Source organism: Tamandua tetradactyla, chromosome 10, assembly GCF_023851605.1.
Source record: "Tamandua tetradactyla isolate mTamTet1 chromosome 10, mTamTet1.pri, whole genome shotgun sequence".
Taxonomy (NCBI): domain Eukaryota; kingdom Metazoa; phylum Chordata; class Mammalia; order Pilosa; family Myrmecophagidae; genus Tamandua; species Tamandua tetradactyla.
The window spans coordinates 95115291-95129616 of record NC_135336.1 but is presented as its reverse complement, the minus strand read 5'-3'; the positions used below and the strand labels follow the sequence as shown (position 1 = coordinate 95129616).

Here is a 14326-nt window from a genome sequence, read left to right as displayed (position 1 = left end):
AATTTTAAAACCAGGAAAATCCTGGAAAACTGGAACGAGTTGGTCTCCCCATCTTTGGCAGCCCTCCTAGACTCCAGGGGAAAGAGGTTAATATCTTTCTAGCCTGGGTACTGCAATAACTCAGTTCCTAACACAATTGGGACTGGCACGTAATGCCCTTTAAAATGCTTCTTGATTTGAGATCAGCAGCCTGGATTGTGCTTGCTTAATTTATTTTTATTTTTATTTTTATCTCTAGCGCCTCAAAGACACCGAGGCTGTTTTCAATGACCAACAGATAAAAATTCTCAGGGGGCAAGATGCAGAGGGAGAGGCAGGCTGGGAATTCTATAGCAGTTTTTATTCAGACTCGATCTAGTCAGGAAATCCAAAATAAGTAGATATTGAGAGAATCCTTGGGAGGTGGGGCTTAGGACTTATGTGGATTTTAGAATGCTTTCCTTTTCACGAAAGGACAAATATTGTATGGCTTCTCTTATTTGAAATACTTAGAGTAAACAAATTCATAGAGACTGGTTACCAGGGGTGGGAGAAGCAGAGAATGGCAAGTTATTGCTAAATGAATATGAGTTTCGGCTTGGAATGCTGAAAATGGTCTGGAAATAAATAGTGCTTCAAATTACACAATATCATTAACGCATTCAGGTCAAAGAATCATCCACTTGAAATTGTCACAACGATACCTGTGTTAGGTATATTTTACCACAACTATAAATAAGTAAATTACTTTTGTAAATGGTATAAACCGGAGGTGTTGGGGTTAACTTTTCTGGTATTGTGATTGGAGAGATCTGGAAGAAGCCAGCGAAGAAAATATACCCATCAACTTCTGGGAAACTTTGAATCCCAGGCATGATTAAGAATAAAACTACCGTATGCTAAGGTTAGCTGTGGAGGTTACTCTTGTCTCCCCCAGAGCGGGCGCCAATCCTGGAGACCTCTGAGCTTACCCACAAGTGACAGTCCACGCATTTCCTCACACACTGAATGAAAGGGTCCATTTGATGCCCTGCGCTGTTATATGACAAGACAAAGCCAAAGGACCACTTTTATCTTATCTTAATAAATTTCCTGGGGTAATGGTGTTCATATCAGACTTCTTTCCAAAAGGTTTGAGTCGGGACCGAGGAATTGTAAAAAGCACCATCATCAGTCACTACAGCTATCTGGCATGAAGGTTAGTCAACATCTTAAAGAGACTGGAATACCGAAAAATAGCAACCTAGAGGACTAAGTAGATTTGATTCTCTAAACTGAAGTTTTTAAATCACTCAGGGATGACACTTTCATTGAAAATCTTGGTTTCTTTTTAAAGGGCAGGTTGAGCAGAGCCATTTCTAGTCAGTTAAGTCATCGGTTTCACCTGCCCTTGTCCTGCTTCATGGAATAATGGATTTGTCTCTGGATGGCATTTGCAAGTTCACTAACAACAGCAAGCAGGAGAACATCTTCCAGGACAAACAACACTGTTCGAAAGGGGAAAAGCAACTGCCTGGTATACTACGGGACCATGTGCCAAATCGATGACAAAGTGGGATAGTTGCTGTTTTTTTTGTTTTTTTTTACTTAAATGCAAATTCAGTAAACTTTATACCTTCATGTTTAAGATAACTAGATTGAGATTGCATCAATTTGCTCATTTTCCCTGACCCTCCCTTTTCTCCTGGCCCTTGAGATTCGAAGGTAAGCCGATACTCCCAAACCAAAACCTCAGGTTTCACTAGTTTTGGACTCAAACCAGCCTGTCATTTTGCTTTGGTGAAAGGACATATAAGAATCAGTCAGGAATATATAGTTATACTATGCATAAAATAGGAATTGTTGGCTTTAAGTCTCCTAAAGAAGGAAAATCAGAGTCATGTTCCATTCCAAGATATCATGGAATTTAGGAAAATTACAAAATCTTAAAATTTTAATAATTTAAATGGAGAGATTTGAGGCCACTTCAGATATTATAGAATTATCTAGAAGCTTCATTTCCCACTGTTAGTTCCTATGTCGGTTTGAAAGTATTTATGTACACTAGAAAAGCCATGTTTTAATCCTAATCGGTCTTGTGGGAGCAGTCGTTTCTTTTAATCCCTATTCAGTACCATAGGCTGGAAACTGGATTACATTATCTCCATGGAGATGTGACTCACCCAACTGTGGGTATAAACCTTGGATTAGAGGGAGATGTGACTCCCCATTCCCAGGTGGGTCTTGATTAGTTTACTGGAATTGTTTAAAAGAGGAAACATTCTGGAAATGGCTTGAGATTCTGAGAGTGCAGAGCTATGATAAATCCACAAAGCCAGAGACCTCTGGAGATGAAGAAGGAATATGCCCTCAGGAGAGATTCATGAAACAAGAGGCCTGGAGAGAAAGCTAGCAGACGTCGCTATGTTCGCCATGTTTGCCATATGCCTTTCCAGCTGAGAGAAAAACCCTGAACTTCATTGGCCTTTCTTGAGTGAAGGTAACCTCTTGTTGGTGCCTTAATTTAGACATTTTTATAGACTTGCTTTAATTGGGACATTTTCATGGCCATAGAACTGCAAACTTGTAACTTATTAAGTTCCCCCTTTTAAAAGCCATTCCATTTCTGGTATATTGCATTCCGTGAGCAAACTACAACAGTTTCTATAACTCATATTCTGTGTTCTTCCCCGCAATGGGGAAGGCCCATGACCCAAAGCCACAGAGGTTAACAACTCTCCAAACAAGGAGAAATACTAATAGGGAAGATTTTTTTGTACCACGTGTTTTTTTGGCAAACATTGTAACTTCCTCTCCACTCTCATCCCTGGAAAAAGAAAAGGAGAAAGACTTTTACTGTTTCAGGGTTTTCTAATGATTGGTTCAAAAAAGATTCTGGGCCGCGGTGGCTCAGCGGGCAAAGTGCTTGCCTGCTATGCCGGAGGACCTCGGTTCGATTCCCGGCCCCAGCCCATGTAACAAAAACGGAGAAACAGAATACAATAAAACAAGAAAATGTTTAAAAATGTTTCCCTTTCTTCCTTCCTTCCTTCCTTCTCTCTGTCTTTCCTTAAAAAAAAAAAAAAAAAAAAAAAAAAAAAAAAAAAAAAGATTCTGAGACCACATGATTGCGAAAACCTTGTGTCTGATGCTCCTTTTATCTAGAATATGGACAGGTGAGTAAAAAATATGGATAAAACAAATAATAAGGGGGGGATAAGACGTAAGAATAAATTGGGTAGATAGAAACACTAGTGATCAGTGAGGGGGGACGGGGTATGAGATGTAAGAGATTTTTCTTTTTTCATTTTATTTCTTTTTCTGGAGTGATGCAAATGTTGTAAAAATGATCATGGTGATGAATACACAACTGTGTGATGATATCATGAGCCACTGATTGTACATCATGGATGGACTGTGTGTGTGTGAACACTTGTCAATAAAATAGTTCAAAAGAAAAAGAAAAAAGATCCTGAGCCTTAGATCAGCTGTGCATAATTGCCCACAAATCAGCTGAGAAGCAAAACATTAAAATGCTCCTGTTTTCAACAGGGGAAGCCATGCCTAGTGCTCAGGAAATTTGTCCTGAATTTGTCCCTATTATCCCTGGTCATGGCAATCCAGTGTGAGGGTGATGGACCATGATGTCTCATGCCGACAGGCACTCAGAGTCTGGGATTTTCTAAACATGTTCATGTATTATATTAAATCCAACCAAGCAATTAGCTACTTAGGGAATTGCCCTATTTCTGTTTTATGTTAAGGGGCAAAACAACGTAAGGCTTGAAAAACTGAAATTCAAAGATGAGGCAACAAAAGCATTACTTTTTGGGAAAGAATGACCTGGAAATATTTTACAACAGGGCTCCAGTAGGCAGTTGAGGAAATAGGAAAAGATAGGCACACTCCCTATTTCACAAAGAAAATGGAATGTGAAAGCGGTCGGGGCTGTGAGGTGGGGATGTGCCGAGCCCAAGAGGTTGGCCCTGCTCATCTGGACATCCAGGCAATGTCCACCTCCACCCACTGTGAGCTGTGAACTGGGTCAAAGAGAGGCCCCACGCCAGTCCTGCAGGAAGTCCGTTTTTGGGCAGTATATGAGGGTCTGGACGTTCCTCCAAATAAGACCTGAAAAATAATGGAACAGACTTTTTCTTTCCTATTTGCTGATGACATGACCCTATATACAGAAAGTCCTGAAAAATCCACAACAAAGCTTCTAAAGTGAATAAATGAGTTCAGCAAAGTGGCGAGATACAAGATCAACACCCCCAAATCAGCAGTGCTTCTATACAAAAGCAAGGAACAATGAGAAGAAATGAAGAAAAAAAAATTCTATTTACAATAGCAACTAAAAGCATCAAACATCTAGGAACAAATCTAACCAAGGATGTAAGGGGTTGGTACAGAGAAAACTACAAAATAGTCACAAAATAAACCAAAGAAGACCTACATAAATGGAAGGACAGTCCACATTCATGGATTGGAAGGCTAAATACTAAGATGTAATCCTACACAAAGTAATTTATAGAATTCAACACAATCCCAGCTAAAATTCTGACAACTTTCTTTGCAGAAATGGAAAAGCCAATCATCCAATTAATATGGGAGGTATACTAGAGTAACTTTCCAGAAACCTACAACCTCCAGATGGGTCTCTGGACCAGATAAATCCTGAAACCTAGAGGACTCAGCCTCTCCAGAACATCATATAGTTCCATCGCTCTACCCTATATTACTGGTAGACCCTTCCAATATGAAAAAGTTAGAATGGCCATAGCTCAAAAACCCCTGAAGAGAGGGCTCAAAGGTGCTGGTGGAGTCAGACAGAGAAGATAGAATTTAACAAATGAATATGATTGCTGAATCATTAAATCAATATCTCTCTTAGTTTCCAGTATCTTAGAGCAACTAGAAGTAAAAATCCTAAAATTGTGGAATTGTAACCCATGCCAAACTCTGACATCTATTCTACAGCTAATTGTGCTGTGCTTTGAAATTTATTACTTTTTTGTATATATGTTATTTTTCACAAAAATGAAAAAAAAGGTTGATTGTGATGATAAAAAAATATTTATTTCTTCTAGCCTGCTATATTCTGGACCAGCTAGAAGGAAAAATCTGAGAGGATCATATGGTAGCCCACGACAAACTCTGGGATCTGTCCTGTAACTACTTGTGGAAGAGTGCTTTGAAAACTATTGCTTTTTTCTTTGTATATATGTTATATTATACAATAAAAAAGTTAATAATAATAATAATAATATGGAAGGGTAAGGGACCCCAAATAACAAAAGCCATCTTGAAAAAGAAGAATGAAATTGGAGGACTCAGACTTCCCAATCTTAAAACTTATTAAAAATGCACAGTAATCAAAATAGTCTGGTACTGGCACAAAGATAGGCGTATAGACCAATGGAATCGAATTGAGAGCTCAGAAATCAACTCTCACTTTTATGGCCAACTGATTTTTTTTTGGTTATGTTGTATGGTGGTGTCACATTTCATTCTTTTTCCATGTGAGTATCCCTTTATTGCAACACCATTTCTTGAATTTTTGTATGTTTTGCTTGTTTGTTTGCTTTGGGGGGAAGAACGTGGACCAGGAATCGAACCCGGGTCTCCCGCATGGCAGGCAAGAATTCTCCCACCAAACTACCCTTGCACCCACCTGTCAACTGAGTTTTGACGAGGTTTCCAAGTCCAATCAATTGGGAATGACCTTTGGAGTCATGGGAAACCAAGGGGGAGGCAAAGAGCCCCAGAATCTTTCCCTTCTCATGGTTCTGCCCTCTCCTGGCACCTGAAGCCACAATGTAGAGGAGACACAGGGCTGGACTTCAGAGGTGGGAGTACAGGCAAACCCTCTCACGCAAAGGAAGAAATAAAAGAATGAGCACTATGCTCTCCTTCTGAACTGCAAGGGAGCCATCCACCTCACTCCCACCCAACACTGAAGGCAACTGTGCAGAAGTGCCCTGTTTCAAAGAAAGGTCTTATTGGAAGACAAGCAAATGATTTATTTCCGTGCCTCCGTGTGAACTTCTATTTACTTGTCACTGAAATTAAGGCATACACACAGTTGAGGAAATAAAAGGATTGGGATATTTAAAGGCCGGGAGGAAATTTTATGCCCCTACAATGGGTTCTATTCCTAGCCTGTCTTTCAGCCTCAGACACCCTGCTCCAGTTTCCTAGATCCCATTTCTGAACAAGTCCACACTAATTTTGCATTATCATCTCATCACAGAAACCTTCTGGTGAACACTACAGGAAAAGGGAGCCGAGATGAATATGTTGTATATGTGCCAATCCCCAAGTCTTGTCCATAAAGGAAAAGTCTACTTTGCCAAATGAAGTACAAGAATAAAAACATAGGGCCTAACAGCGGGAAAACATAAAATCTTTTTCTGAAAGTCAAAGTTGTGCAAAAATAATAAAAATGTTTCTTTTGTGGAATTCAGGGTGCTTATTACGCTTTTTGAATCAATGAATGAATATATGAGTCAGTCAATCAATGGCCCCACGAGCACAGAAGCAGTCAGCACTCAGGACACTGGGAAAAGAAACAGTGTCTCTGATGTGTCAACATATCTTCAAGGTTGAGGGGACAGTGACAATGGGGACAAGAGGAGATGCCCCTGCAGAAAGTGGTCTATTTCCCAAAGTTTATTTCTGCCCCAGTTTAGGGTACCTGTTTGTGCCAATTTGAAACTATTATGTACCCCAGAAAAATCATGTTTTCATCCTGACCCAGTCTTGTGGGGGCAGCTGCTTCTTTTAATCCTGATACAATATTGTAGGGTGGAAACCATTTTGATTATCTCCATGGAGATGTGGCATGCCCAATTATGGGTGTGGCCTTTTGATTAGATGGAGATGTGACTCCACCCATTCAGGTGGCTCTTGATTGGTTACTGGAATCCTTTAAAAGAGGAAAATTTTGGAAAAAGCTCAGGGCCTAGAGAGACACTTGAAAATGCAGACGCTTGAGAAGAACAGTTGCTTCAGAGCTGTTAGAGACATGGATGTTTGGAGATGCTTGGAGTACCGACAGACAGAGCAGATGCCTAGACACAGACAGGGCCCACCAGATGTGGCCATGTTCTTTCTGTGAGATGCTAAGCAAGCCAGGACCCAGAGCTGTGTCCTGGAGGAACTAAGTGAAGGCCCACAGATACTGAGAGAGGAAATCACTGGCATTAGAACCTGGAAGCAACAGAACCAGCAACAAGGACCAACAGAGGTGAGCCATGTGCATTCCCAGCTGATACAGGTGTTCCAGACAGAAACAGCCTTTCTTGAGTGAAGGTAACCTCTTGTTGGTGCATTAATTTGGACATTTTCACAACCTTAGAACTGTAAGCTTGTAACTTATTAAATTTCCTTTTTAAAAGCCATTTTCATTTCTGGTATATTGCCTTCCAGCAGCTTAAAAAACCAATACGCTGTTCTGTTAAGAACATTCTGAAATCTCACTAACAGTGGCCTGTGTTGGAGAAACCAAGCCAGAAACTCAGTTCACAAATTATTTCCTGTGAATAAGCTGAATAATTTTAGGGTTTTTTTTTTAAAAAAAAAACTCTTTAACTCTTTCCATTTTCATCCAGATGCTAATAGTACAAGCAGCAAGAATTTAATATGTAATTATTCTCTACAAGCCTGGAAACTTTAACTCTCCTATATGCACCAGAATAAGTACACCACAGACTATAGTCCTGAAAATCCAGATTGGAGATAAAAAGTTCTATTACTGAAACATTAACCATTGATACCCTTTAGGGGAACACATTCTGAATAAGTGGCCTGCATGCCTGGAAAAGATACTGTGAATTCAATATATATATTGAAGGATATATTGACAAATTTCCCCATGGAAATAATGATACAACAGAGCCAAGAGCCAAAAGAATAACATTTAAAGAAATGTTCTTTGCCAAGAGCCAAAAGAACAAATTTAAAGAAATGTTCAATCAATCACAAAATTGAATACAAAGTTCACTCAAACCCGTCAAGAAAGTAACATGTAACATGAGGTGAAACTAAAAGAGAGGCAGCCAAGTTCTCATGGTACTTCACAATTCCCATAAGCAGCAAGGACACATTTGTTTACGGGACTCATGGAATGCAGGAAAACTTCCTTCTTGGGGGATTGTGACATAGCAGCCATCAGAATTTGGCATCCCTCCTCAAATTCTGGAATTCCTGTTTGCAAACCTCCCTTAGAGACTGGAGGAAATTAAGTCTATTGCATCACAATAGACTAACTGTAGTCTGATCACCTGTCTCCCTGCTCCATCTGCCCAAGCTTTTCTCAGCTTAGCATCACTTTCTTCCTCTATAGTTCATGCCAGCAAGGTAGGAATCCTCTTTAGCTTACTCCCCCCACCTTGGTGGGTGCAAGATGGTATGATCTGGCAGCTGAGAGTGGGAAGGAAAGAGATATGGGAAGAAGAGCAGAATGTTCGGCCAGGCCAGGTACCATTACCACCCACCACAGAGTCAGTAATTGCCAAGGGGAGACAATGCACTTTAAGGAAGCTTGACAGGAATGGTGGTCCTGGGTGGCTTGTACTCAAAAGGTCAAAGCATACAGCTGTACCATTACCACAGCTACCAAGTACATGTAGTACATCTGCGAGGCTTCTTACTTTCTCTAGCCTTTCTGCAAGGCAGAAGCAATGCTAACTGGGCAGGAAACCACCTAGCTGACCAGGTGCCCTTCTATCTCTTGCCTTCTTTGCTCTGCCTGCCAAGGGTGCAATGAAGTAGCCGGCATGGAAAGCCACCACAAACAAAACCAAGAGCAGAAACTAGGCTCCTTGCAGGATATGAGACAAGCCAATGGGCCCTCTGTCTTGCCACACTTTCAAGGAACGCAGAGAAAGACTGCGTGCTCTCATTTTAATATTTTTGTTGGTATTGTTTACTATTGGTATTATTTGACTAGTGTCCTCCAAAAATTCCTGTCCACCTGGAGCCTCAGAATGAGATCTTATTAGGAAGTAGGATCTTCGCAGATGTAGTTAGTTCAGATGAAGGTGGGTCTAAATCCAGTAACTGGTGTCCTTATAAAAAGACCACGTGAAGACCCAGAGGCTCACAGGGAGGAGGCCATGTGACTATGGAGGCTGAGACTAGATTAATGCATGGTGACACACTGAATCATGTACCCCTCAAAAGTCTCCGAGGATTGCCAGCCACCCCCCAGAAGCTAGAAGAGAGGCAAGGAACTGACTCTCCCTAAGAGCCTCCAGAACAAACCAACCCTGAGGATACCTTGATTTCAGACTTCCAGGCTCCAGAACTGTCAGCAAATAAATTTCTGTTGTTTTAAGCCCTCTGATCTGTGATAATTTTTTACAGCAGTCCTAGGAAACTAACACAGTCATTATACTAACTCACCCAGTGACTCAACTCTTACGCACCCCACTTCTTGTATACTTGCAAAGTAAAAGTATATCATAAGCACAAATTCTATTTTATAAAAGGAAATGTGAGTACTTGTTTTTAATAAATAAATCTGCAGAGTTCTTGACTGGCCTTGTCATACTCAATGACTTAGGGTATTTCTCCCAGCGGACTGGAAAGCTGTGTTCATCACGTTATCAACGCAATGTGTTTATCAAGTTCCTCTTTCCAGGACATAGAGGGGTTTATGCTCTCTACCTTGAACATGCATCTCACTTTTTTATATCCTTAGAACTTGGAAATTATTTCATTCACCATTACACGTGGATCCTAAAAAATATATTCTACATCTTAAAACTCTGTAACGTTGATCTGAACTTTTCAACAAGGCTATTCATTCTAAACATATACCCAGGCATGTATTTATTTTTTCAATGGTTGCAACAATTAATGTCTTATTAGATGGATTAACTGGTTGGTTACCCTTGACCTACACAGCTTAATCACCAAACCAAGTTTTTCTTTGCTTTAAGATCTGGCAAAAGGTTTAGTTAGGTTAGCATTTGATGATGCGGTAGGTGGGACCAAGGCATAAGAAGTACATGAACAAACAAAATGGCACTTGCAATTTATCCTAATATATGAATTATGCTGAAAAAACTCCAAGGCTATTTTTAATCCTTATTTAATAATATGGCCCGATACCAACTGAAGCTTTTACATGGAGATGAAAAGCTTATTTCCTTGTAAAATTCTCACAAGGAATTATTACAACAAAGGAACATTTTGTTCTGGAAAGCCTGCTTAATAATGCAGTCTGTTTTCATATACCCTGGTGGTTTATGTTCTTGAATGACTTGAGAGAACTCTAATCCCTTCAGGGACAGAAAAGAGAAAAAAATGCAGACACCAAGCTGAGAAACTGGCCCCACAGAGCCCTCCTTTCATCTACACCACTTTGAAGGAATTCCATACCTCTTTTGGCCAGGTCTTTTTACCAGCTTAGCAGAGACACAGTTCACATGTCCCAATTATCTATAACATGCTACAAATTACCCTAAATCTAGCAGCCGAAAATATCTGTTGTTTTTTTCCTCCCTTGGGTGCCTGGTCTGGGCATTGAACGCAGATCTCCCACATGGAAGGCGAGCATTCTACCACTGAACGACCCGAATCTGTTTTCTTCTGTCTCATGATCTTCTGAGTCAGGAAAGTGGGCAGGGCTTAACTGAGAGACTCTTCCGTTCGCTGCTGCATTACGAAGGTCGGTCAGTGGCCATTCAGCTAGTGGATGGCCAGTTTGGGCAGGGAAGGGTCCAAGAAAGATTCTCACACACTCCAGTGTCTTCGGCAGCAAAGGCTGGAAGGCTTAGCTCAGCTGGGACTGTCACGTGAAGCATATATGCAAAGGGAGCTCCTCCAGCGGGTGGCCTCAGAGTAGTCAGCAAACAGGACAGAAGCTGCACCACTTTTTTATGATGAAAATCACACAACAGGGGGTGCAAGTGTAGTTCACTGGTAGAATTCTCGCCTGCCACGTGGGAGACCAGGTTTAATTTTCCCTGTCCACGTACTTCCTAAAAAACAAATAAGCAAACAAACAAAACTTCAACACATGGTGCTGCAATAACAGGATACTCACATGGGAAAATAATGAAACGGGAACCACCGCCATACAGCACACAAACACACACACACACACACACACACATAACACCACTGCTACCAAATTCTGCTAGTTACCAGTGAGTCACGAAGGCCAACCTGGATTCAGAGATGGGAGAATCAGACTCCCCTTCTCAATGAGTGCCAAAAAAATTGTGGCCATTTTTAATCCACCACACTATGGTTCCAGGGGCTGCTGAAATGCTGAAATGCTGAAATGCTGAACGCATTTGTCTGTAGATTAGTGCTTTATTATCTTGAACTGGTTTAAGAAAACAGTAGCAGAACATAAAGGCAATGGAGTTATTCTTTGTATATTCAGCACAGTGCTCACTGTAGCAGATCTCAGTATCTGAAAGTGTGACAGAGCACTCTTGCATGTATTGCTGCCAATGTTATATTAGATGGCAGTTTACAAAAGATGCCCCCTCCATACCTGATTTGTTCATCCCTCTGAGTTTTTTTATTTGTTTTTTTTTTTTTAAGCATCAGATTCTCTGCTGGGAGAGTTAAACGACACAAGGAAGGCATTGAGTGCAATCCAAACTTGCATCCAGTCTGACCATGTACCCCAGGGACAAGTTGAAGGCACTGACGCTGGAGATGAAGGAAAGGGAACACACTTGAGAGCAAGACGAAGTCTTCCCAAGGCTCGGTGAGCTCACCTCCACCAAGTCTCTCACACCGAAGGCACCAAGAAAGTGTCGATCTATCTTATTTAGGGGGGAAGCCTGGCGTGCCTGAAGCATCAGAAAAGCAGCACCTTTCTTCTGTGCGGCCTTTTAAGCACAGGAAGGTGGTAACGTGCCAAGGATCTGGGCCACAGTGTGCCCGCTGTCCCCAGGGTCCTATCAGAACCACTTCCATGCCCCACCCACAGGGGAGAACCGTGACCTCTCTCCTCTGTTTCCCTTCCTCAACCCAGTGTGGCTAGTGGTGGGGGTGAGACACTGCTGGAAGAGCTTCCAAGGGCAGGGATGGAGGTTCTTCATGACATGACTGAGGCTCCGAGGTCCCCAAGAAGGTTTTAAAAATAAAAGGATAAAGAGTAGATTCAGCCATTTTCCTCCCCTAGCAGCTGGCCACCCACTTCAGTGGACAGTCCCACTGATCGGAATAGAATCCACCAAATTTTATGAGAGGCGGCGCCACTCTCTTTCTTCTCTAGGACAGCTCTGAACTCACATACTCTGCAACCCAAAGGGGGCCCTGGGACACATGTCCCCTTAGCAGTGTAATGCTCTTCCTTCACAAGAATACACGCTGCTGTCAGAGACGACACAGGAATGACTGTAAAAGGGGAATAACAGAGTAGCCAACGTCACAGATCAAGGTCCTCGTTGGCCGTGTACTATAAGGGTGCTCATTTGTCCTCCTCTCTCCCATTTTGGTCCTTAGCTATATTCCTTCCTCTAGTCTTCTGCCATAGAAAGGGAAGGAGAAAAATGCTTTTCTTTTTTTTTTTTTTTTTTAGCATTCCACAGTACCTGAATTGTTAAATTACTGTAAAGAGATAAAAGCCAATGGCTGTAAATGCTGTCTCTAATCCATAAAGCATTCCTGGTTGAGGCAAAAAGAATTCATAGGACGTAAAACTCATATTCTTCAAAATATATTAGTAGGAACCGGCCACCCAACTCTTCCCACCTGCCAGGAAGCCATTCTTCGACAACGCTAGTATACATCTATCCTTCCTTGGGTGCACTATACTCTTTGCTCTCAAAGGTCTGGAGTCTAAATCTCTCTACAGCTGCTGCTGCCCGATGTGTCACCGCTGCCCTCCTCACCTCTGAGCTACCCTCTCCTCATGCTTCACTGTCATTGTTTCCTTCTGGATCATTCTATAGACTGAAAGCTCCAGCACTGAGTGTCTTAATTCCATTTGTACCCAAGCACAATGGAGAAATAAAGATTTGCTTTAAAAATCCACTTGTGCCCAAAATACCACTTGGCAGTGTGGAAAACTGAAAACCAGCTATTTCTTCTCCCCACATCAAAACATTCAACTTTCATGTAGGTGACCAAGAACAGAAGGAAAGAGAATTGGTGAGTTGGGGGACAGAGTTCATGAACCTAGTAAAAGTCTGTAGTTGGGGAGATGTTTTTTATATGCCGCATGGCGGGCGTCACATTTCATTATTTTTCCATGTGCGTATCCCGTTATTGCAGCACCATTTGTTGAATTTTTTGTTTGTTGTTCTTTGTCTGTTTTGCTTGTTTGTTTGTTTGCTGGGAAGTGCATGGACCCAGAATCAAACCTGGGTCTCCCACATGGCAGGTAAGAATTCCACCACTGAACTATCCTTGCGCTCCTTGGGGAAATTCTTGAACCAGTTTTTCTTACATACAAGTATAAGATTAGACTTAACCCTTGCAGACTGGATGCAGTTTGTGTTTCTCAATAGAGCCACCCCCTTGGAAGCTTCTGATTCCAAATGATCTTTGCTACTCAAGTATTTAAGTTGCCCTCCCACCCTCGTTTCTCATTAAACACACAAAATATGTAGGCCTCTAATCCTCCCCACTCACTGGGCCTCTAAAAACAGAATTAGTCAGCCTTCTCTGCAAAGTCTGGTCAATTTTTTCAACAGATTGGAGCACTAATAAAACATCAGGCTAAAAGAAAAAACCTCAGAGATAATATATATTTTTAAATTATGATAAAGGATGTGCAACATTAAATTTGCCATTTTAACCATTTTTAGGAGTACAATTCAGTAGCATTAATTATAGTCACAATGTTACTCAGCCATCACCACTATTTCCAGAAGTTTCCATCAGCCCCAAACAGAAGTTTTATACTCATTAAGCAGTAACTCCTCATTTTCCCCACCTACCCCCAGCCCCTGGTAACCTCTAATCTACTTCTATCTTGATGAATCTGCCCATTCTAGATATTTCATGTATAGAATATTTTTCCTTTTGTGTTTGGCTTATTTCAATTGGCATAATGTTTTCATGGTTGATCTCAGAGATGCCATTTTGATATCATTGCATCACCACCAATATTTGCACGATGGTTTTTATGTGGAATTCAAATTCATTTCAGTAGGCAGCATATCAAGGTGATATATATTTTTAGATAGAGTAGTGTGAGTGTGAAATGATTCTGTTAGCTACACATCTTAAGCTTGGTTTTCAATAGGAATTCTTAAAATGTAAGAAAGAGTTTAATTCTAAAAGAGCACGTGTGTGATAAAATGTAGCCTGCTTATTAAAAAGAAAAGGAGAAAATGAAGACTTGAAATACCTAAACCCTTCAGGACTTAAGAAATTATAAAATATAAAGCAA

At 41.1% G+C, this 14326-nt stretch overlaps 1 protein-coding gene and 1 long non-coding RNA gene across 6 annotated transcripts in view; one reads left to right on the top strand and one right to left on the bottom strand.

Annotated features, from left to right (window-relative positions):
• CLIC6 (chloride intracellular channel 6) overlaps positions 1-14326 on the bottom strand; it is an 84609-nt gene that overhangs the window by 60246 nt on the left and 10037 nt on the right. The gene's annotated exons all lie outside the window — the stretch shown is intronic.
• LOC143648639 (uncharacterized) lies at positions 8182-12981 on the top strand. 2 transcript variants are annotated; one of them, XR_013158683.1, is made up of 3 exons: positions 8182-8316; positions 11521-11689; positions 12509-12981. It is a non-coding gene; the product is annotated as an uncharacterized LOC143648639 (long non-coding RNA). The 2 variants fall into 2 exon arrangements; XR_013158684.1 differs by having other exon boundaries at positions 12785-12977.